At 34.5% G+C, this 26628-nt stretch overlaps 1 protein-coding gene across 4 annotated transcripts in view; it reads left to right on the forward strand.

Moving 5' to 3' along the window:
- The window catches only part of LOC118196986 (protein phosphatase 1 regulatory subunit 16A-like), a 166441-nt gene that overhangs the window by 8825 nt on the left and 130988 nt on the right, over nt 1–26628 (forward strand). Inside the window, exon 2 of one of the 4 annotated variants that reach the window (XM_085822864.1) lies at nt 2879–3080. The exons of 2 other annotated variants lie outside the window; for them this stretch is intronic. The gene's annotated coding sequence lies outside the window, so the exon portion shown is untranslated. Of the gene's footprint in view, nt 1–2878; nt 3081–5012; nt 5189–26628 lie in introns of all 4 variants that reach the window. One more of the 4 variants, XM_085822865.1, reaches the window with a different exon arrangement.

Here is a 26628-nt window from a genome sequence, read left to right on the forward strand (position 1 = left end):
GCCAAAAATAATTGCGGCAAGAAAGGAAGTATAATAGTAAATAACTATTTAAGATTAATGTTTTAATTTAGATGAAAGGTTAATTTCATATAATACTTTTTTATTATTATAATTTATATGAAAAAGGCTAAACATGACTGAATGGAAGCATAAGAGTAAATAACTATTTCAGATCATTATTGTAATTTATATAAAAATTGCTAAACATAACTGAATGGATGCCTGTATCGCTATTTCGCTACGACTTATGGCTAAAGCATAATTTCATCTCGTTGGTTGTTCAAACGTAATTTTCTATAATGAATGATGCCTTTTCTTTGAAAATATTCAGAATCGGAATTCAGAAGTGCAGAATCGCTCAGTTATTTGTTTGCCTCTTTTTACAAGGGTAAAAACAATTGGATTTTTGTCAATTTTACTTTTTAAATGAAAATAGGTCGATGTGTACATACATAAAGGGGGTGCGCAGTGCCATTTTTGTGCAATTCTGGGATTTTTTTTAAGTGAAAATAGGTCGATGTGCACATGGATACCGAGTATGTGCAATTCTTAAAAACGCGTCAAGCAGTGAGTGATTCTGCACTTTACCCAAAATTCTATTGCTAACTTTTCATCATGGGCAATTCCCAAATTGTTAAATCCATAGGATTTAAAAATTAAACTAGTATTTCAATGGCGTCTTAAAGAATATAGAACTATATAAACTTAACGCAATCTGAAACCAGCGCGTACGCTAGATTTGGCGCGCTGTTAAAAGGGCGCGTGTGCTAGATTTGGCGCTTTTGCGCCTACATTTTAACTGCAATTTTTTTACGACCCTCAAATCAGAAGAGAGCCCGGAAAAGTTACCTTTTGCCTTTAATATAAGTTTTTTTTTTTTTTTTTCTTTTTTTTTGGTGTGTGTGTTTGTGTGTGGGGAGAGGACACAGTATTTACGCAAGTATTTCAAAAATGCTATTAGGATTTTTTTTTTTCTAAATAATGACTAATAAATATTTTTTAAAATTCTGGAATCATTTTCTGAAATTACAAATCTTTAAGATTTAAATATTATTTTATTCCTTTTATAACTTTGATTTACTTTGGTCTGAAAATTCGAGACCGATAACGTGTGATTGTTTTTTATAAAACAAGAATTCAGTTTTTGTGTTCACTGGATTCGTTGTGAAAATGAAAAAATATGCATTTTCTGTAGGTTTTTTTTAAATGCATAAAATTAATAGCCACAAAAACTTTACATTTCAATAGCAGTTAGAGACAAATTATAAATGTACACAATTTTTTGATGCGTATTCTAATTTACTGAAAATTGATTTTCAATTTCATGTGTATGAAATGTGTAGTGTAATTTTTATCGCGATTAATGAATGACATATGGCAAATTTTGATATTTTTCTTGTTTTCGTGGAAATGTAATTAACTTTGATGTTAAAAAACACCCAAGTGCAAGACTTGTCTCATATTTATTTTGTATATAGTATGAATATATGTTTATTGTTACCTAGATTGGTTTATTTAATTTTGGCAAAGTACTCAAGTGCTATTTGCGTAAGAGGAAGGATACTTTCGTACAGGGCCCACAAGCGGCCGAGCGGTAAAGTCGCTGAACACTGGTGGTTCGGTCCGGGCGCCGGCCATATGTTTCGCTAAACTCGCCAAGAGATTGGTTCATATGGAGTCGCCAGTGTTTACTTCTAAAGTCGTTACAGTGTTAATTTTTTAAGAAAAAGTAAAAGAATGTCTTGTCAAAATTTGCAGCAAGAATCCAAATTCCAAAGATTACAACGGTCACTTGTGTTTTTATTATTATTGTATTTACCATGGATATGAAAATTTGGACTTGCCTAATGATGAAATATCTTCCATGCAATTTCTTCAGGAACGAGGAGTTATTCAGTCTGGAAAAAAGTGCACGAAAAACCATAAAATAATTTTTTTTTTGGCGAGTTCTTTAATTTAGATTAAAAATATCTAATTTTACGAACATCCGTTGTTATTTTTCCCCTCGGATTTTTCTTCAACTTAACCATATCTTATTTATTGTAATTTAAATATTTTAGCGTTTATTTTCATGCTTCGAATTTTTCGCCAGATCGTCAGCTTTTGTCGATATCTGAATCCGGTCCCGATAACAAAACAGTACCTGATTATGTTTTGATTCTGGTAAAGTTTGATTCGTTGGAGAAAAATTACTAGAAATGATCTTCACCACAGATTGAAGACCTTCACCACGGCACCTCTCCCCCCCCCCATGTGTAACGTGTATACAAGGCAGTTTACTTTAGGAGTCTTCCACGAAAGCATTCCTCCCCTTAGTCCGATAGCCCCGAGTGCTTTGCCCTAATTAAATAAACAGCCTTCATCAAGGGGTTTTCTGAGAGGAACTGGTTCATATATACACGTCACACGTGGGTAAAAGCGCGAAAACGCCTATGCAGCCAGACCGTTCGCCAGGATACGAACCTCGGACCGACCTACCAGTGTTCAGCGCCTTTACTTCTCGGCCGCTATCAGGCGTTGTTATTTAAAACTAAAGTTGAAAATCCATCAAGTCTTTTTTATATGTTAATTTTGCCAATTTTATATTTTGTTTCATTCCGTGTTGTTTTTATTCGAATGTTTTTCTTACGGAGAAATGTGATTGATGCCTTTAAAGTAATACTAGATCAAAATTCAAGACTTGTCTAATGTTGAAAGTTATTTTAGTTGTTTAGTTTGTTGTTATAGCACCTGGAAATCCTTTGCGATATTTCTGAATATCATTGTTATCGATGTGGATATTATAATTTATTTCATTCCTCACTTTTTTCTTAAAATAATTTTCTTCTGATTTTGTAATTGCTACAATATCTGTCATACTTTCATTGTTTGTGTTTAGATATCTTCGAGAAAAGGTTTTGGTTCAGTTGATTCTGGCAAAGCACACTAAGGCTCTCTGCCTAAGGGACGCCCATGCAGCCTGCCCGTTCGCGGGATTCGAACCTCGGTCCGAACTACCAGTGTTCAGCGGCTTTTACCGTAACAACAAGTCAAGAGGTTAACCAGAAATTTCGAAATATTTTGTTAAGTTTCCCAAAAAGGTAACAAAAGATTTTTTTTTTTTTTTTCTTTCCCCGTGTGATTCTATGGCTTTGGTTTTCCAGCCATCATATGTTACCTATCATAACAGAGGGAGAAATCTCAAGCTTTGGCCAAACTTAGCAAAACTATAATGACAGCAGTGTCAGTCGCGTATAAGCAGGTGACCGTATGTTTCTTCATCCCCTTAATGTGCGTATTTAACCTGTACTCTATCTAAGTGTGAAAGGTGACCTGGCGCAATGCCATTTTGAGGTTTGGTTTAGTTAATGTGATTAAGGGGAGAGATGCTTTCGTGGAGAACTTTCTAAGAGAAACTGACTCATATTCACATTACGCATGCGGAAAACCATCAAAATGCCCATGCAGCCAGCTCGTTCGCCTGGACTCGAACCCAGGTCGGAACTACCATCGTTCAACGATTTTACCGCGCGGCCGCTCGTGGGTCATGACTGGTTTGGTTTATTTAATTATGGGAAAGCATACTAGGGCTATCTGCCTAAGCGGAGGGATGCCTTCGTGGAGGACTTTCTAAGGGAAACTGGCTCGTATCCACGTTACACATGGGTAAAACCACGAAAACCCCCATGCAGCGAGCCCGTACGCGGGATTCGAACCTCGGACCGAACTACCAGTGTTCAGCGACTTTACCGCTCGGCCGCTGGTGGGCCTGGTGGGCCATGGCAGTGCAGGGAGTGTCAGCAGTGTAAACATTTCTGCAAAAGATTGTAATTTGAGTTAATGGCTAACTTTTAAAGGTGTGGAAAAGAGAATTAAGGTGAGTGGCCTGAAAAAGAAGTTTCCTGAAAAAGGAGTGAGTAACAAAGTGTTAAAAATGAAATTTTGATTAATGTTTAAATTCCTTTTAAGAATTTTTCTTCGAGCTCATCAAATAAAAATGACGAAAAATCGTCCGGTGATAGTAATCGTTTGAAAAGCTAATGATTTGCTGAAATATTCATTCATGCATTTCAAGTCAAATATTTGTTCAGCAGAGCTAGACGATGAGTAGATTATAGAAATTTCATGCATAATTTGTAGATATTTGGCTTTAAACCATGCATTATCAAAATGTATTTGCTTAATATCCGCTTTTTAAGGAAGCGCTATTTTTTTTATCATGTATTTCTTTCAAGGTGGCTGTCAAAAATATTTTGCACGAGAATAAGCTGAATTTTTTATACGTCTGGTTTCATGTCAGAATCTTATGGAACATTTATTATTAGTCCAAAGGGGCAATTTGTCCAGAAGGACTATTAATTTCGCTTTGGCATTTTGCTTCGGTTCCCTTTTCAAATTGTTGCCACCAAATATTAGAGCCATACATTTAAAGAAATTAAATAATGAAGAATCTGCATGAATGTATATATGTTTCTCGCGTTGGGATAAAACGACGGTACCTAGACCCATCAAATTTTGAATAACGTACGTCTCCAACGGAATATGGGCATCTGGGAGCCCAAATTTGAAATTTGCTTTATTACCTATTTCATAGTTTGTAAAGCATTTATGAGTTTCTGATTAAGAATCTTAACGATTTGAAAGCGAGCAATGGCCACACTCTGCATGGGGAAAAATACATTTTTATATCCTGCGCGCGAGACTGTGTGTATTCGACTACTGGTGACCACCAGTAGCCGAATTGCTAAAGACTGCTAAATATCGACATTTCGTCCCGAGTTCGAACCCATGCAAACGGGCTAGTTCCATGGTTGGCTTTCCTGAGTTTCCCCATGTGTTGTAACATGAATACTAGACAGTTTCATTTAGGAAGTCATCCACGAAGGCATTCTTCTCCTCAGGCAGATAGCTCTCGTATGCTTTTCCACATCCATACAACCAAATCTTCCGGTTTTTAATTTTTAGCTTTTATTTTTTAGCTTTTATTTTTTAGCTTTTATTTTTTAGCTTTTATTTTTAGCTTTTATTTTTAGCTTTTTCATACACGAATCCACAACATTAAAACCTTCGCAATCGATAAACAACGGCCATTTCATTATCGATGACAAAAGTCTGCCTATCGATAGTAAAAGGAAAGTCTGGGCCATCCGAAAAAGCGGCGACCAATCCAAACACGCGTTACTCAGGATTCCTAGTTCTCTCTCTCGAAGTAAGTTGAACCTTCCTTTTTAATACTGTCTCTTACTCATTTGCATTCAACGCTATTCTAAAAACTCATTCTGGTAAAGAGTTGTAAGTTGTAGCAAGGAACGATAGGAAATGTTAACTAAATTAAAATAACTGTTATGAAGTTAAAATATATCTTACTAGCGTACCTATAAAAATAACTGAAAATATTAAGGGTGGTGAAATTAGTTGTTCCCACATAAGTGTAAAAATGTTTATGTACATTACTATACCTGTATTAAATGTTTCTTTTTATTTCACTTGCAAGGCGGCAGTGGCGTAGCTAGGATTCCAGCGCCCGGGGACAATTGAAGAATTTCCGCCCTTTTCCGCCCTTTTCTGTGTGCCAAGAATGGAAAACATTTCATTAAAAATTTCGTAACATCAATTGGGCGCCGCCTGGATGCTGCGCCCGGGGATACAGGACTAAAGACTATTTATCCCTGCCGGGGACAGATGTCCCTCCTTGCCCCACCCTAGCTACGCCACTGCAAGGCGGTACTCTATTTTACTCGGGAGCAGAAAAATGTACTCATTTAACTCCTATCTGCTTGTTATCACCTTTCCTTTCAATGTCCGATCAAAGATAAAAAAGAAATCCCCGCAAGATGCGTGCTTTGTAGCGGTTTTCACGCCGCTACAAGTATTGATTGTCCGGAACATCCCAGTAAAAAATTCCTACAAAAACAGAAAATTCCTCAAAAAGATGATTTTCCTAACTTCAATAAACAAAACCCAGAACCTATTATAGAAGATAACAATAAGAAAACTTATGCGAATGTTGCAGCACCCAAAGAAAAAGAAATAGAAAAAACCAAAATATCAGATGTCAAAAATCTAGACGAATTTAAATCCCTCATTTTCAGATTAAAAGACCTGAACCACAAATTCACCAAAGTATCCAACGAAAACGAGAAACTAGATTTCGCCCTCCAGGCACTTGAACTATTTGTATAAGCACTTTTTAGCGCTTACTTGAGCAGATGATGACGTAGCCGAGTGGTACGGACCTTGGATCATCTTGCCCAACGAGATCGCAGATATATTTTATCTTCTCCTTATTTAATCCAGAATTTTTCTATTACTTGTATTTTATTTTTAAAAATTACTGCTTATTTTTATGTGAATTTATATTTTTCTACAAATTTTTTAATATGTACAGTTATTTTGTAACTGAAGATTACAGCACCAGAATTTTGACATAGATTATTGCCAAAACAGCTTTTATTAAAGCTTTCACGATTATACCATGAAGTCTTCGATGAGAATTGAGAATTATATTAGTAGGAGCCCCAAGGCTGATACTTCTTATAAGTTTGAGGATCAAGGATCAAGGATGTATCAAACATGGACAGGCAGCCGATGAGGATCAGGGTGGAAGTTCATTCATCGAAAGTGAACCCATGTCGGACATGTCAACCAGAAGAGAGTAAACAAAATGACAAGAGAAGAGCTGAAGGGGTGAGGAGGCACTTCATTACAACAACCCGCACGTTCCAAACAATTGGTCTTGCCAAGGGCAGGCAATACGAAACGTTCGGGGAGAACTTGCAGGGTCAGCTACGGTGTGGGCACACAACAGGTCTGACGAGAAAAGACAGTAAGGTATTTTATGAGGTCATCCGAGGCGGATGAGAGCGACGATGCCGTGAGAAATGTGGTTCGTCGAGAAGACCCGCGAGGAGGGTCATTCTGGCGCTTCTTCGTGAAGTGATGACGTCTTTACTGGAAACATCTTTAAGTTAAAATGTTCAACTGTTGAGAAATAATGGAAAACAATTGCCATATATTATCCTTTTCGAATTAACAGTTAGAACACCTGTCTAAACTGTTGATTTCTATCTCCCAATCCCCGCTTTCCTGGCTATTATTCGTCATGCATATTATTTATAAGACTGGTGGATTCCGGACACAGTATTGACGATCAGATCCATGCAGGGCTTAATATCTAAAATTAGAAGATTGTCAGAAAAGAAAAAGAATAAATAAATAATTAAAAAACTGAAAGGTTTCAGATTTTAAATTACGTCCAAAGGGGCGTTTTTTTTTTAACGTTTTCTGTGTTATTTTTATTTATTAAATATCATATTCTTCGCACTTACCATACATACAATTCAGTTCAACAGCCATATCGCGAAATAATTTTAAAATGAGCATATCTGTAACATTTCCGATACACAGTTCCGCGCGCTGGAGATAAACAAAGTTTTTTTCCTTTCTTCCGTAGAGTGTTGCTATTGCTCGCTTTTAAATCGTTGAGTTTGCTAATCAAAAATTTGATAAAAGTTTTAGAAAATATGAAATAGATAACAAAACAAATTCCAAATTTAACCTTCCAGATGCCCATACTCGAGTGGAAACATACGTTATTCAAAATTGGATGACTCTAAGCACCGTTGTTTTATCACAATGCGAGAAACATCCATCCATTCATACAGATTCTTCATTATTTAATTTCTTTAAATATAATACTAGGCGATAGTATTCGGTGGCAACAATTTGAAAAGTGAATCGGACATTTCTAGTGAACCAACGCAAAATGCCAAAACGAAAATAATAGTTCTTCAGGGCAAATTGCTCCTATGTAGGTGGTGAACTAATTAATAATTAATGATTGGAATGATTAAAAAATAAATTTTAATAAAATGTAAAGATAAAAATATAATAAATTATTAAGTAAATGATAAATAATTAAATATGAAAATAAAATCAGGGACTCTGACTTATTTGGGGTTTTTGGCTGGAATTAAATTTTTACACAAAAAATAAGAAATAGCTTAACCGGTTTAAGCTCTAAATATAACGTAATACTTCAAAGGATGATAGAAATGAAGACTATTCTTTTCCCAGCTCACCAATGAAAAAAATGTTAAAATGGTTAAAGCGTCACTAATGAAAACATAGAGAATGCTGTAAACAGTGAAAGAATGTGGAGAAAATCTTAACGGATGACCTGCAGATGACGAGTCCAACATTTTCTAACCACGATCTCCTCTCAATACAATTCTAGCGGTCAAGTAGAATATGACAGGTGAACACACTTTCGCCGAATCCGAAGGTTAGCTGGGGAAAAAAAAAAAAAAAAAAAAAAAGTAACAAATGACAATTTTCATCCCCTCCCCGACTTTGGTTACATCGTTCCAAAAAGTCTGCGACCGCACGGACACTATAGTAGTTAGGGGAAGGTAAACCGCTGAGTTGGCTTCCGACCCAGGTATAGATATATCCATGCAGAATTGGTTACCAACTCGGCGGGAGTCAACCACTAGCTACCAGGCCGCAGCCCTGGGCAGCCCCGGCTGAGCAGACGACATTTATAAAATGCAAAAAAGAGATATACTACATATGCATATAAGGCACTTGAAGAAGAGTACAACAATGTACAAAGAAATATATACATGCGCATACATGGCACTTGAAGAAGAGTACAACAATGTACAAAGAAATATATACACGTGCATACAAGGCACTTGAGGAAGAGTACAATCAAAATATATGTATATACATATAAATACAAACTCATATACAGATATATAGTACACACTTACATAAATAGATATTCCGAAACAAAAGTATACATACTCATATTGATATGAACTTTATGTATGAGAACCTGGCACAGCATAAATACAAAATTACATACTGAATTTACATATCGCATACTCTGTTGCTGACATATTGAACTAGCTTAGATAGACTTTTATGACTATTATCTTCCAGCGTCAGAAGAGTAATTGGTAGTACAGTAGTCAATTAATGTTTTCAGTTTCCGCTGGGCAACTCTGTTACTCTGTAGATTCTGGAACTAATTTGGCCAGAATCTGGCTCCTGGTTGCTTGAGGCTGTTAAGTGCTGTGTGTGGGCAGGAGAACACAAAATGATCCGGATGACCCTCCTCCCCACTTTCACAGTTACCATTCTGTCTCAAGCCAAAGCGGCAGAGGTATGAAGGAAAGGGCGCATGACCAGTGAGGAAATACGTCATGTAATTGCTATTAGTTTAGATTGTTGTCTTGACCTTGGGAATGAGATTGTAAACACGTCTCCCTGTGAAGGCTTGATCACCACGTTCTTGCCATATTCTTAGGAGCTGATGGAATGTTCGACTCTTTAGGTCCGAGACTGGCCTAAGGGTCGGGACTTCTTGCAAAGTTGATGAATCCGCTGCTTCCTTTGCGACATCTGCTCTCTCATTTCCTTCTATTCCCGTATGAGCGGACACTCAGATGAGTGAGGGTCTTTGCGAAGCAGGCATGTGGTTTAGAATGTCTCTAATGCTGCTGACGATAGGACTACGAGAACGAATTCCAGCTATCGCAGCGAGTCTTGAGGCTGAGGCTGAGTCTGTGTAGATGATATTGGGCACTGTCGGATTATTCTTCAGGTAGAGAAGAGCTGCTCTGATTGCTATGAGCTCCGCCTGAAAGACAGAGTTTTCACAAGCGAGCTTTCTTTTCCACTCATACTTTAAAGCTCCTCCAGAAAGCATACAGAATCCGCTTCCCGTGCCCCCTCTGGAGTTTTAGAGCCATCAGTGAAAACACCATTTGCAAATAACGAGTCCTGTGTTCTATTAAAGTAGGTAGTGTCCACAAGGTTATTTTTAGCAGGGTGGCAGGGAGCTTGCGGTATGTGATGCTCATAATCAGTACGGATATAAATTTGTCCCCAGAGACTCATGGTGTGTCGTAGCCTGCTTACGTTAACCACTGCAGCCTCTCGTTCAATTAACAAGTCCAGAGGCAGCGTGCCTGCGATAATATGTAAGGTTGTCGTGGACGTGGTACGATAAGCCTTGCAAATGAGAAGAAGCTGGTGTCGCTGTATAGAGAGTAGTGAACGTCTCATTTGGGAAGAGATGTTAGTTCCCCAAATAGCAGCGGCATACAGAATAATTCTTTCCACCACTGCCTTGTACCATATCTTAAGCAAGTGACATGGGATACCCCATCTTAACGAGGTTGTTGATCGCATGGAAGTAGTCAGTCTATTGATTCTTAACTTTAAAGAAGACATGTGTGGTTTAGAGAAGGGAGCGTTTTTTTAACGTTTTATGTGTTACCATTATTTATTAAATATCATGTTCTACGTACTCAAACTATAAAATTTAGTTCAACAGCAATATCGTAAATTACTTTTAAAATGAGCATATTTTTAGAATTTCCAAAACAGAGTATCGCGCGCTGGAAGTAAAACTGTTTTTTCTTTGGTACAGTGTTGCCATTGCTGGCTTTGAAATCCTTGAGTTTGTTAATCAAAAATTTCTTCAAGTGTTACAAAATAGGAAATCGATAATAAAACAAATTTCAAATTTGGGCTTTCACATGCCTATATTCTATAAAAGATCACGTTATTCAAATTTTGATCGCTCTGGTACCGTTGTTTTATCACAATGCGAGAAATATACATACATTTATGTAGATTCTTCATCATTTAATTTCTTTAAATATAAGACAGGGCGATAATATATATGCTGGGAACGATTTGAAACGTGATTGACTTTTAAAGTTTTCGACGCAAAATGCCAGGACTAAATTAATAGTGCTTCAGGGCAAACTGTCCCTTTGGGCAAAAAATTTTCGAGATCAGATTTCTCCTGAAATTGTTTAGTTACATTAAAGAACTGCCCGAGTCTTCTCATTTAGGGTTTTATGCGCATATTTCACAAGTGCACACCAGCGCAGCCACTGCGGGAGGGGTTTCGAAAATGGACCAATGAGCTGCTATTGCTCTTTCGATACTAAATTTTCGTGCATGTGGGCGTATGTTGTTTGCGTTTTAATTTGCATTTGTTTCGCAGTTATAAATATATGACGTAATAGTAGAAAATCTCGTAGTGCTTTCGTTTTCTGAATTTGATTAATCGCTGACATTTCACTTTCGCGATTTTTATCACGCATTAATATTAGGATCGATATTCACGGCATATAATGTGGATTAAGAGAATTCAAGTATATATTTTTTTAATTGAGCTGAGAATGACTGAAAGTGTTACAATGAATCTAGTGTTTTCTTATTTCAGTGCTTGCATTCTTTTGATTTTTAAAATGTAAGATTCAGAATACATATGATCTGATTATATCCATTGTTTGACATTAAAAATTATATGTGAATAAATTGGATATACTCGATGATAAATTCCCTCTGTTTGATGAGTATTTCTTGTGTAGACAGTACATTTAAAAGTGAGTATTTATTAAATGGGAAATTTAATGCTGTAAATGTATACGAATGCAAATTAGTAACGTTTTATGTAAAGATTGCATTTGGGCTCAGATGTTTATCACATATTTCTTTCTTCATCTTATTTACTACTTATTAAATAATATTTCACATCGATACTTTTTCGAAGTTTCCAACATGTGCTTGTATTTATTTCAACCAGATAGTGAAATCTTCATAATTTCCTATATTTCACCTAACTTCGCAAAGAAAAGTTTTAGAAGCAATCGATAATGCTTTAATTATTTTGTACAGAAAACTGCGTGGCAGAATATTTTCAATCATCTTGCTTAAATCTTAAAGCACGCAAAAGGTTACGTGACATGAAAGAAATATTACTGGATGCTCATTGGTCCATCCTAGATTCCGGTGCGCTCCGACTAGAATTATGATTTATCCCCAAAACTACGAAGCGACGAATTTAAGCTCTGGATCCATGAGCAGTATCGTTTGAAGTGTTAATTTTTATAAACTACAGAATTTTTCTAATGAGTATGATAATTTATAGCATTTATGGTAGTCTTAACATACAAATAAAAATTTTCAGTCCAGATGAAAATATCATTTGCCCCTTTAAAATGCTGTGTGAAAAGTGATTCTTCAGAAAACATTTCCTAAACCATGCCGGCACAAGACTAGGGTTCTGAGTTTTCGCTGTTAGCTATTATTAGTATGCTTCTTTACTTTAACGTATTTTACAATAATTATTCTCCCTAGAAATAAAATTTTAAGTGTTTGTGTAGATTTAGATAATTTAATAATGTAACTCAGTTAGTGAAAAGTATACGTTTTAAGTAAGCAATTTATGCATTAATAAAAGTTGAACCTTGAAAATTAGTTAAAATTATTATTTACAATTTCAATAAGTTATTATGTAGTAATGTTAATAATATACATAAATTTCTTTCTGTGTAAATCTAAATTTCTTTGTTTAGTGGGGTCAGGGCCTAATTTCTAAAGTGGCGAAACTCTACGGAAGACCCTACGTCAAGAAAGAGGAACAAGATTAAATAAATAACGTAAAAAAAAATCTGAAAGGTTTCAGATTTTAAATTACGACCAAAGGGGGCGTTTTTTTTAACGTTTTGTACCTTTATTTATTAAGTTGTAGAGACATTAGAATATTTATAAAGCAGGAGTGGTGAAAAGTAAGCAACCTCTTCCCCGGGAATCGAACTGCGGATCTCTGGACTACGCGCCCCGCGTGCAGACCACCGCACCACGAAGGCACGCCAAGAAGGTGGGAGAAATACCTTATAAGTTATGTTAACAACAGGATACGTTTTCCATTATCCGTTGGTGTACTACGTCAAAATACCGATTTTTATGGCTCAAGAAGAACTGACTGATGACGACACTATGAACACATGCCAAGAAGGTGGGAGAAATAAGTATTTCTCTCACTTCTTGGTATTCAGTATCATGTTCTTCCATAAACCATAAAAATCAGTTAATAAACCATAAAACTTAACCATAAAACTCAAACCATAAAAACTCAAACCATAAACCTTAAACCATAAAACTCAGTTAATAAAATAATAAAATAATACAATAAAACAAATAGCTGAAAAATAAATTTTATTTTAACAAAGCAACTGGATTATATCTGTATGATTATCAATTAGTGCCAAATAAATTAAATTAATTAAAATAATATAAAGCCACTGAAATTCGTTCATGTAATACAAGTAAAGAATGCAATAAAATATAAAAATTTTACCTAGTCATTTTAATAAATCATGACAGATGTGCAGCGATGTGACCTTCAAAACAAACAAACAAACAAAAAAAAAAAAAAAAAAAAAAAAAAAAAAAAAAAAAAAAAAAAATAAAAATAAAAATAAAAAAAAAATAAAATAAAATAAAATAAAATAAGAATTCTGAAACTACATAAATAATTGGTCAAATTAGAAGCAACAAGCTAAATCAATATTCTTCGAAACTGCCAAAAAATCCGTTACAGATGAAACAAATCAAAAGTGAGGACTTGAAGTAAACGAAACTTATTAAAAAAAAAATAAAAATCTGGAAGTTTTCAGCTTTTATATTACACCCAAGGGGGGGGGCGTTTTTTTAACGTTTTGTGTGTTACCTTTATTTATTAAATATTACATTCTTCGCATTTAAAGTATAAAATTCAATTCAACGGCAATATCAAGGAATAATTTAAAAAGAGCATATCTTTAGAATTGCGGATACACAGTCTCGCGCGCTGGAGATAATTTCTTTTATCCGTACAGTGTTGCCATTGCTCGCTTCCAAATCGTTGAGTTTGTTAATCAAATATTTGTGAGAGTTTTACAAAATGTGAAATCGATAGTAAAAGAAATTTGGCCTTCCAGATGCCATATTCGGGTTGAAACGTACGTCATTCAAAATTGGATGGCTCTAGGTACCGTCGTTTTAGCACAATGTGAGAAACATGTATACACTTATGCAGATTCTTTATGATTTAATTTCTTTAAGTATAATATTGGGTGGCAACAGTTTCAAAAGTGAACCGACATTTCAACGCAAAATGCCAAAACGAAATTAAATAAGTTAATAGTTCTTCTGGGCTAATTGCCCCTTTGGGCTAATAAATAAATAAATAAATAAATAAAAGTGTTTATTTCAGTGCTTCAGAGCTGTATAATATGATATTTTATTACATGGTATTTTATGTTCACATGTCTGACATTATTCGAGCTTTCATTATCTTCGTTTCTGTAATGCGTTTCATACAATTTCTTAAAAGAACTTTTATATGCGTTATATATCTTTTGGGGAACAATTCTAAGTGACAGAGCCCGAAAAAAGATGCAGATGCGGTTATAAAATTTCAAATGAGCATAAACAACTTTTACCTTGAGAACAAAATAATCTTATTTGTTCTGCTTAGCATCCAAACACAATGCGTATTAAATTGTTACTTTGAGAAGATGAATAAATACATTTTTTTTTCCCTTTCACTTTCTCTCGGTCATGAAGAAAAGTCGTTCGAGTGTGAAGACGAAATAGTTGAACTATATTTCACGTATGCGGAATGGCATCAGGGGAAGTTTATGTTGATGTCTTGTTCCCATGGCTGCGGTTTTAACCATGCATGCAAAACAAAACCAAAAAATTCTTTTTGTATTTCTTGATCTGCAGTCATCCCAAGTTTATACTTTTTAAGCGCCTTAAAAGTTTTGGATCATTAGTAAAATATTTCTTGGAAGATTCATAGTTCTCTACTAACGTTTTCACAGGACAAAACTATTTGCAAGTTAAGGCATCTCTTTTGAAAGAAGGAGCGCTTAATAATAAAATGGCAAGAAGGAGTTGAAGGCGTATATCGCAGTTGTTCCTTTTAGCTTGCCATTTTCGTATATTTTCTGCAAATTAATTAATATACGGCTGTAGATAGATTTTCTGATTGTTGTAATTGGTTAATATTTGTAAATTTTTTCAATTTAAGCAAATAGTTATTACATTTTTTTACCTGTTCGTGAGTTGACGGTCGCAATAAATGGCATATATTTGCAGGCATATTTTGAGAAAGTGCTGACTCGGTTCCAATTATTACAATAAAGTAAATATCGCAAAAATAGAGGGAAGACATTCAGATTTTATATTACGCCCGAAAGGGACGTTTTTTTAATGCTCTGTGTGTTACCCCTTTTTACTTCCTTGTACGAAGTAAAACGGAAGTATTGTAATCGCGAAAATTTTCAGGCAGCATATTTCAACGAAAATATCCCATTTTGACCTCTTTCAAATGCAATTTAACGCTGTATTTCCGTGATATATGTACGTAAGGACAGAATAAAACACTCTTTTCCTCCAAAAAAATTTTGACCTCTTTCAAATGCAATTTAACGCTGTATTTCCGTGATATATGTACGTAAGGACAGAATAAAACACTCTTTTCCTCCAAAAAAATTATAAACCTGTTTTAAAATGAATTCCGAAGAGAATTTTTCGTGGCGTCTGTACGAACGTGCGTGCGTACGTACGTACGTATCACGCATAACTCAAAAACGAGTAGCTTCAGAACGTTGAAATTTTGTATATAGGACTGCTATAACATGTAGATGTGCATCTCGTATTTTGGTTGCAATCGGCCGCACCAAACGTATATAAATATATTTATATATATATCCACTCTGTTACCCGGCTCAGTGATCTCAGTTTCTTTACTCTTATATGTTTGTAAATTGTGCATTTTTTGCTTTAAAAATGATTGAATTATGTTGTTTTTATCTTCCGGTTAAGGTTTTTATGCCTTTAGTAAATCTGTATGCAATATTTTTAGAATTATCAACAATTTTAAAATTGTTTAAGTGCCGCTAAACCTAATAATGTTTTTGATGGCGGCCATTGCTCTTGTTTACATTTGAAACAGCAGGATAGCGGATTTGTTGCCAATTTAGAGAAACTTAGCTTCGCAACAACAAAGATAACGCCTTCATTTATTATGTGAATCATGCTTAATCCTCTCGAGGAAATAAGCATTTAAGATTTACTTCGTAATTTTTAATACATATATTTTGAGTTTTTATGTATTTTTGCCTTCTCGCGAAGTGAGAACTGAATTAATTGAATGAGAAATACTCAATCGTCTGTGAAAAACTGTTTCTTTTTTGTTTAGTTTGCTTAATTTCTTTTATACATCATTCTAGCTTTATTATAGTATTTGAATAGAACATGTGGCAACCATTAGTAAATTCTTTAAATGATATAAATTTTGTGCATTCTGAGTTATAATATGAACGAAATATAATACTGTTAAGTAAACCTAGCGCCAGAGTGTCGCTATGGTAAACAAAGTGAATTTTAAAGAATGCATGTATTCTATCGTGGTTTATGCGGTGTCGGCGAAGTAGGTTTAATTCAATCTAATAAGTTTAAATGAAATGCAAGAAAAAATGCGTATAATTTAATATTCCTTATAAGGAAGTCATGTGGTGTATATATCAGATTTTTTTTATTAAATATCACGTTCTTCGCACTTAAACCACATAAAATTAAATTCAACAGCAACATCAGAAAGTATTTAAAAACAGAATATCTTTAGAATTTCCGATAAAAAGTCTCGCCGCGCGGAAGATAATTCTCTCCCCCCCCGGTACTGTGTTGCCGTTGCTGGCTTTGAAACCGTCGAGTTTGTTAATCAAAAATTCGTTAGAGTTCTATGAAATGGGAAATAGATAATAAAAGAAATTCCATATTTGGACTTCCAGATGCCCATATTCGAGTGCAGGAGTACATTATTCAAAATTTGATGTCTCTAGGGATCGTTGTTTTTCTACACTGCGAGAAGCATATACATACATCCGTGCAGATTTTTCATTATGTAATTTTTTTAAATATAATGCAGGGCTCTAATATTTGGTGGTAACAATTTGAAAAGTGAAATGCCGTTTATAGTGTACCAATGCAAAATGCCAAATCTAAGCTAATACCCTTTCTGAGAAAACTGCCCCTTTGGGCTAAAAATTGGGTAGAGGATGATTATTAATTCCTTTGCTGTAGTCAGACTTTCGCAAGGCTCTTCTTGTACTGCATTATGATGTCGACAGCAACGAAAAGAGATCGCTGTTTGATATTATGATCAGGGTTATACTCACAACACCAGTCAGTCTTTTCTCTCTTCTGAGTGAGTATATATATATATATATAATAATAAAATTCCATAGTCAAGAATACACTTAAAATTCTAACTGTATGTTCTTTTTCATTTTTAATGGCGACGTTCTCTTATTTGAAAGTACGTATATTTGAAAGTACATTATTTGCTGTGGAATTAAATACACAGCCCCGTAGTCAAGTTGTTTTTCCCGCCTTTTCTACACGTACAGTTTTAGAATGTTCTGGAGATATTTAAAGCGAAATGGATTGGCTGACGAGACTGACGTCATTTCTTGGAAGCTCCGCCTTTCCAGAGGCTATAAAAAGACTCGCAAAAGAATATCGGGGCTTTTTCTTAAATGTCACGATGCAGTTAACTTCATACAAAAAGTTATTAGTAATTCTTTTTATTTACTCCGGATATCTGATTTTGTAACTGCTTTTTCTCCTGAATAATAATAAATGGATCCTGTTTTTTTTTTTTAAAACTTATCGTCTGATAATTTAAGCTGCGACTAAAGCTGGTACATCACATATATATATATTAAACTTATTTGATTCTGCCTTTCCACATTTCGAAATTTAGGTTCATTCCAAATAAAATTCGCCCATTTTTTATGATTTATTTTTTTTTAAATTTGTGTTTTTAAATAATGTTTGTCCATTTTTTGAAAAACAATTTGAATTATGATCTATGAAATTTTTACCATCATCTTAGCAGATCATCTAAGCAGATGTACGTCTAGGCAAAGCTGCAAAAAATTAAGAGTTTTTATTCAAGACTTCCGAAGATATACGTGAATTTATATACTGGAGCGTTTTGAAATTCGGCCTATCTGTTGAAAGCCATAATAACATCAAATGTGGTTTAGGCACTTTGTTAAAATTATTTGAAAGTAGGAACGACGTTATTTTTTCTCCGCTCATCAGGTTGCCATATATTAAGAAGTTCGCCAAGTGAATTATTTATTCTTGGCGCAAACTGAAAAAAATGCACCAAGATAAATTTTTGAATTTCACCGTAAATTTCGCACTAAATTTTACAAAATTTAATATTTAGGCATAATTAGAGTCGTAGAATCGAAATATGGAAAAAAAATGGCATGCCATTTCAGAAAAATTTCGGTTTTGTGTCAAAATACCTATGCTAGAACAAGGCTATATATAAATCTAATATATGTCCTAAATTGCGCTTTCGAGACTTAAAAAACGCAATTTGAATTTCGTCAATCGGCCCAGTAGAACGGGAGATATAGAACTGTGCTATATATATATTTTTTTTTTCCCGCAGTGTACTTCATGAGCTTCACTAATGAAAGAGAAATATCATGAGAAAGAATCATGAGGCAGATTCTTACTCACAGGAAGATGTTTTGAGGTTTTCATTTATTAGCAAAACTAGAGCTGTAGAGCACAAACTCATTATCTCTTACGTTCAATGGCCCACCAGCGGCCGAGCGGTAAAGACGCTGAACACTGGTAGTTCGGTCTGAGGCTCGAATCCCGCGAACGGGCTGGCTGCATGGGCGTTTTCGTGGTTTTCCCCCATGTGTAACGTGTATACGAGCCAGTTTCCCTTAGTAAGTCCTCCACGAAAGGCATCCCTCCCTTTAGGCAGATAGCCCTCGTGTGCTTTGCCATAATTAAATACATCAACATCAACATCTTACGTTCAATGAGAGATTCAAAAAGGAAACGCACAGCACGACATTGCTGAAAGCATTATTGTGCATAAGTAAAAGAAAAAAAAAAATGTTTTGCTTCTTGGAGGGAATATTCTGTATTTGCGGCTGTAAAGTTTGAAACAAATAAAAGGGGGGGGGGAAGTGTCTAGCGAAAAAGAATGAAGAAAAGATTTTAGTGAATCATGGACCTTCTTCCCGAGGTAACCAGCGGGATGAAAATGGAATGTTTGCCTTTCAAGAATTTTCCACACTCGGATTTAAATTATCGTTCCGCTTTGGTACACTACTTACTGCCAGTTCTTACTTACGGAACTGCCAATCATAGATAATTTTTAAAATGCTTCGGGTGCTATTTTCTCTGAATACTCATTATCGGAAACTAATGAGGGGAACGTTATAGGAATAGGAAACATTCTTCGCAAAGAGCCATTTTACCAATGTTTATTTCAATCCGAATACCATCATGTTTACTGGAAAATATTTTAGTACATGAATATTCGATTTCAACGTCAGTAATCAATAAAGAGTGGCTTAATGCTTGTATAACGCCGTGAAATGTCTTGGGTTATGGGATTTAAACGCAGCATTTTAAGAATTTTGACTTCCTTGTATGAAGCAAAGCAAGTATTTTAATCGCAAAAAATTTCGTGTATCCTACTTCGAAGAAAATATCCATGTTGCTTTTGAATCCATTTGAACTTTTTTTTTTTTTTTTTTTTTTTGCGTGACATTACGTACGGACAAAATAAAGAACTATTTTTTTCCAAAAGGAATAGTCAAATGGATTCTTACAGGACATTTTTTCGTGACGTCAGTACGTACGTACATATATATGTATTCGCATAACTCAAAATGATTAGCAGTAGAACGTTGATTTAGTGAATTTGCTGATTTTGTCCGGGAGGCGTCATTCATTTCACGTGCCATTGTAGACTTTAACATGTCCGAGGCGTCAAGAACTATCTTCGACCAGCGGCGGGCAGTACGTTATTATTATTGTATGGCAATGTAAATTTGCAGTCGCCCAGACGGTATAGTGGTTAGGAGAGCTTACTACGGTACCAAAGGGTTCGGGTTCGAATCCCGGAGATGGCATGGATGTTTGTAAATGTATAGTGTCCGTGTGGCATGGGAGCACTCTAAATACGCGGCGAGCCGAAATTCCTGTCATGTGGATTTGTGGAAGGGAAGAGGGGTGGGAAATCCCCGGATCCCTACCCCGGGGTGCTTTCCCTGAAAATTGGGGAAGGAAAATAGAAGTCCAACCTCTCTTCGGAGTAGGCTATGACAACAATTGTTCCATGTAATATGGAGTAGACAACAACAAAGTAAATTTGAAAATAAAACTGTCTGTTTCTAAGCTTGCACCTGAGTGTCCACAGCTGATCCAAATTAAATGCTATTCTTCGGACGCGTCGACGCATATTTTATTTGTATGTCAAGGGAGTTAATCAATCTGTATCATAAGCTTGCGTTCATAAAGGCGTTTTCGTGGTTTTTCAGATATGTAACGTGTATAGGAGCCAGTTACCCTTAGAAAATCCTTCACGAAAGCGTCCCTTTCCTTAGGTAGATAGATAGCCTGTATTGCTTTGGCATAATCAAGTAAACCAAATCAATCCGGACAAATTTAATAACTTACTTCAGATAAAAGAATAAATGCAGAATGCCTATCAAATATTTGAACATATTAATGAAATAACTCCTCTTACATAAACCCTCTTACCTAATTTAAACTGCAATGATTACAAATCTTTCCTTCAGAAAGTTACCAGATTTTATGAATTTTGTGTTCGTTTGCCTTTGAAGTTAATTTTTTTTCCAATTAAAATTTGTATTTTAAAAAATGTTTATTTCTGTGGGGTATTTACATATTTTCAAAAGAAAAAAATACAGATTGTACTTTAAACTATGCTGGTAAAAAATATGAATTTGCGCTATAAACAGTACTTATTTCTGTGGGATATTTACATATTTTCAAAAGTAGATTATTAATTTTAGGTAAAAAATATGGATTGTATTCTAAACAATGCTTATTTCTCTGGGATATTTACATAGTTTCAAAAGTAGAGTATTAGTTTTAGATAAAAAATATGGATGCTTTAAACAATGCTTATTTCTCTGGGATGGTTACTTATTTTCAAATATAAAGTATTAGTTTTAGGTAAAAAATATGGATATTACTTTAAACAATGCTTATTTCTCTGGGATAGTTACATATTTTCAAAAGTAGAGTATTAGTTTTATGTAAAAAATATGGATTGTACTCAATGCTTATTTACAACATTATCAACAATGCTTATTTCTCTGGGATATTTACATAGTTTCAAAAGTACATTATTAGTTCTAGGTAAAAAATATGGATGCTTTAAACAATGCTTATTTCTCTGGAATAGTTACATATTTTCAAAAGTAAAGTATTAGTTTTAGGTAAAAAATATGGATTGTACTTAAAGGAATGCTTATTTCTCTGGGATATTTACATCGTTCCAAAAGTACATTATTAGTTTTAGGTAAAAAATATGGATGTTTTAAACAATGCTTATTTCTCTGGAATAGTTACATATTTTCAAAAGTAGAGTATTAGTTTTAGATAAAAAATATGGATGCTTTAAACAATGCTTATTTCTCTGGGATGGTTACTTATTTTCAAATATAAAGTATTAGTTTTAGATAAAAAATATGGATATTACTTTAAACAATGCCTATTTCTCTGGGATAGTTACATATTTTCAAAAGTAGAGTATTAGTTTTATGTAAAAAATATGGATTGTACTCTAAACAATGCTTATTTCTCTGGCATATTTACATAGTTTCAAAAGTACATTATTAGTTCTAGGTAAAAAATATGGATGCTTTAAACAATGCTTATTTCTCTGGAATTGTTACATATTTTCAAAAGTAAAGTATTAGTTTTAGGTAAAAAATATGGATTGTACTTAAAAGAATGCTTATTTCTCTGGGATATTTACATCGTTCCAAAAGTACATTATTAGTTTTAGGTAAAAAATATGGATGTTTTAAACAATGCTTATTTCTCTGGAATAGTTACATATTTTCAAAAGTAGAGTATTAGTTTTAGATAAAAAATATGGATGCTTTAAACAATGCTTATTTCTCTGGGATGGTTACTTATTTTCAAATATAAAGTATTAATTTTAGGTAAAAAATATGGATATTACTTTAAACAATGCTTATTTCTCTGGAATAGTTACATATTTTCAAAAGTAGAGTATTAGTTTTATGTAAAAAATATGGATTGTACTCAATGCTTATTTACAACATTATCAACAATGCTTATTTCTCTGGGATATTTACATAGCTTCAAAAGTACATTATTAATTTTAGGTAAAAAATATGGATGCTTTAAACAATGCTTATTTCTCTGGAATAGTTACATATTTTCAAAAGTAAAGTATTAGTTTTAGGTAAAAAATATGGATTGTACTTAAAAGAATGCTTATTTCTCTGGGATATTTACATCGTTCCAAAAGTACATTATTTGTTTTAGGTAAAAAATATGGATGTTTTAAACAATGCTTATTTCTCTGGAATAGTTACATATTTTCAAAAGTAGAGTATTAGTTTTAGATAAAAAAATATGGATGCTTTAAACAATGCTTATTTCTCTGGGATGATTACTTATTTTCAAATATAGGGTATTAGTTTTAGATAAAAAATATGGATATTACTTTAAACAATGCTTATTTCTTTGGGATAATTACATATCTTCAAAAGTAGAGTATTAGTTTTAGGTATAAAATATGGATTGTACTTTAAAGAATGCTTATTTCTCTGGGATATTTACATAGCTTCAAAAGTACATTATTAGTTCTAGGTAAAAAATATGGATGCTTTAAACACTGCTTATTTCTCTGGGATAGTTACATATTTTCAAAAGCAGAATATTAGTTTTAGGGAAAAAGTATGCATCGTACATTAAAAAATGCCTTATTCTCTGAGATATTTACATATTTTCAAAAGTACATTATTAGTTTTAGGTAAAAAATATGGACTAATTTAAGGAATTTCGAATAAAAAAAAAAAAAAAAAAAAAAAAAAAAAAAAAAAAAAAAAACCACTAAGCAGAAAAATTATTCGATTTTTGAAAATATTATTCGAAACCCTCTTAAACATTAACCGTGGATATACTTACTGTTCGAACACTGGCAAGCCTCCAGTAGCGTATAGCTATCTATATAGCTGTAAAGTACTAAATTGTGCAGATGGAAGGTCATAGTACGTATTGGTAAGGTCTGATTTTGCTTTTTGGTTTAGAATATAACTTTTCAAGTAAGCTCTCCCCGTCATAAGCCCTGAGGTGACCTAAAAATGCCTGGGAGTTACCTAAAAAAAATGAACAGGTGCCCGAAAGATGGAGTGAAATGGGGAGAAAAAAAAAAGTCGCGAGAGGGAAGCGTTTATCTTTTTTTCTTTCCTTGTTCTCATTTCTTTTTACGTAGGTTGCTATTATAACATGGTTAAAGTTACAGGTTGCTAAATGTTTAGTTTATCCATGTAGCGATCTTTTCCTGCTCAGCCGTGTTACTCAATCTTTGCGATTGTGTCAGATGCGAGGAAAAATTGCTGAGACATTTCGTGCAGAGAATCAGAAACAAAGTTTGTTTTAAGTCTTAACTCGTAGCACAGGCTGTTCCGCGTTAAAATGTACCCAAACAAAGCTCAAAAGCGTGCTAATTTGATTTGTGATGATACAGTTATGGGGCGGGATTTTTTGTAGCAATATTACAGTGCGGTATGTTAATAAATAAATAAATTAATAAATACAAGATTATAAAAAAAGGACCAAAAAAAAATCTGAAAGTTTTTAGATTTTAAATTACGTCCAAAGGGGCGTTTCTTTAACATTTTGTCTGTTACCTTTATTTCTTAAATATTTATTTATATTTATTATATTTATTTATCACGTTCTTCGCATTTAAACCATAAAATTCAGTTCAAGAGCAATATCGCAAAATAGTTTTAAATTGAGCCTATCTTTAGAATTTCCGATACAGAGTCTGGCATGCTGGAGACAGAAATGTTTTTTCTGTACAACGTTGCCATTGCTCGCTTTGAAATCCCTGAGTTTGTTAATCAAAAATTCGTCAAAAGATTTACAAAATATGAAATCGATAATAAAACAAATTTTAAATTTGGGCTTCCACATGCATATATTCGCAGTAGGATTACGTCATTCAAAATTCGATAGCTCTATGTACCGTTGTTTTATCACAATGCGAAAAATATGCATACATTTCTGCAGAATTTTCATTATTTAATTTCTTTAAATATAATGCAGGACTCTAACATTTGGTGGCAACAGTTTGAAAAGTGAAAAGGACATTCATAGCGAACCAACGCAAAATCGCAAAACGAGAACAATAGTCCTTCAGGGTCAATGTCCCTTTGGACTAATAAAAAAATGCTTTTCCGAGACAAATAGCCCTTCTGGGCTAACGCTTCTTAGGGCTTAAAAAAAGGGGGGGGGAAGAAAAGTTTGTCTGGAAGTTTGCTGTTCAGATACACAAAAAGCAGAGGAGGGGTCGACGCGAAATTTTTCCATGTAGGCATATTTATGATGCACGTAGATTAATGGGTTCATATAGCCCGTAAGTCATCAAAAGTCTCAGTCTCAATCTTGTTGTTGAGAGAAACAGATGATTAGTAGTACTATTATGACTTATTAAATTATAAAATATGCGTTTTAAACTGTTGCGTGATTTAGTCTCTAGAAGAGTTTGAAAGAAATTTGTAACGGCCTGGAAATAGAATACACAAAATTCTTCCGTAATCGATGAATGACAGTTGAAACAATTACAAAGAAATTTATTTTGAATTCATTTATGCCATTTTAACTCTGCGGTTGCTATCAGAGCTGCACGGCCAGAGCCATGACCTTCGTGAGTAGGTCGTTACTAAGGTCATGACTGAGCCAAGTAGTTGGCTGCTTTATTTTAAATCTTACATTGTAATTTCATAACAAATATTGATATTGCTACGTTATTTTCCCATTTCGGTACGTTCGTTACTGGTGCGTGTGGATTTGGAGTGAATAATTACGACACTTCTTGATGAAGTAGCGAAATACACTTTATTTAGCCAATATTAATCAGGACAGCTCCAAAGTCACTTTTTACAGTCGTCGAAGATCTACTATAAACGCTCGCTGGAACAATCAGCGAGACAGCCTTCAGGTTTATCAGGTTATAACTGTGGAGACAACTTCACTGCAAAGCGCCAGAGTAAAGCCCCCGACTCTGCTTGTTCGTTCTCAAAACTCCACGTTCTCTCGAGATTCTCCATGCTACAATTCGCGATGCACTTGACGACGCACAGAGCACAGCTCCCGACTCTTCGCTTCAATCGTTCCCGGAGCTCAACGTACTCTCGAGACTCTCCACGCTACAACTCGCGATGCACTCGACGACACACAGAGCACAGCTCTCGACTCTTCAGTTCAGTCGTTCCCGGAGCTCAACACATTCTCTCGACGATGCACTAACCGCGATACACGAAGAGACTTTTTCGATGCACTCGACGACCCACTCGACACTCGCTGCCCGGCTGCCAACTCGATAGACTCCGCACGGACTGACTATTAGTCTGGAGTTAGTCGACCTGCGGACTGTGTAGTAACTGATTGCAGACCAGCAGGGTTTCGGCTTGTGTTCGAGAACATTCTGGGCTAAACCGGTAAGAATTAATTCCAGTAGGTTCTCCATCCGTCCACAACATGTCGCCAATTTTGTCGAAAAAAATATTGCCAAATGTGGCAACCCTTTTTTCCCTTGCCATTTTATAGCAACCCTAAGCTTGCTTTGCAGGAAAGCTATCTTACCGCTCCTGTACATTTCGTAACAATATTAAAATACAGGGTACTATTCGGTTTCGAGGGCCGTAAAATTCGCCAAACTATTGTTGATGCCAATGCTGCCAAAAATAATTGCGGCAACCCTAATAATTGCGGCAAGAAACGAAGTATAATAATAAATAACTATTTAAGATTGATGTTTTAATTTACATGAAAGGTTAATTTCATATAATACTTTTTTATTATTATAATTTACATGAAAAAGGCTAAACATGACTGAATGGAAGCATAAGGGTAAATAAGTATTTCAAACCATTATTATAATTTATATAAAAATTGCTAAACGTAACTGATTGGATGCCTGCATCGCTATTTCGCTACCGACTTATCGCTAAAGCATAATTTCATCTCGATGGTTGTTCAAACGTAATTTTCTATAACGAATGATGCCTTTTCTTTGAAACTATTCTCGGTAAAGTGCAGAATCGCTCACTTATTTGTTTGCCGCTTTTTACACGGGTAAAAACAATTGGATTTTTGACAATTTTCTTTTACTTTTTAAGTGAAAATAGGTCGATGTGTACATAGATAAAGTCAAGGGTGTGAACAGTGCTATTTTTGTGCAATTCTAGGATTTTTTTTTAAGTGAAATTAAGTCGATGTGCACATGGATACCGACTTATTTTCACTTAAAAAAACCGTTCAATTCTTAAAAACGCGTCAAGCAGTGGGTGATTCTGCGCTGTACCCAAAATTCTATTGTCGACTTTTCGTCATGGGCAATTCCCAAATTGTTAAATCCATAGGATATCAAAAAAGGATTTAAAATCAAAAAAGGATTTAAAAATTAAACTAGTATTTCAATGACGTCTTAAGAAGTATAGAACTATATAAACTTACGCAATTTGAAATCGGGCGCGTTTGCTAGATTTGGCGTTTTTGCGCGTACATATTCGCTTGCAATTTTTTTACGGCCCTCGAAACTGAATAGTACCAAATACAGTTTTGTGGCTTCAGTTTTTTTTTAGAACGCTGCTTTGTGTCATAAACATTTTTAGCCCAAAAGAGCGTTAGCCCAAAAAGGCTATTAGTCTCGAAACAGCATTTTGC

Source organism: Stegodyphus dumicola, chromosome 8 (assembly GCF_044657685.1).
Source record: "Stegodyphus dumicola isolate Sdum_Otavi_A_Nest chromosome 8, ASM4465768v1".
NCBI lineage: Eukaryota > Metazoa > Arthropoda > Arachnida > Araneae > Eresidae > Stegodyphus > Stegodyphus dumicola.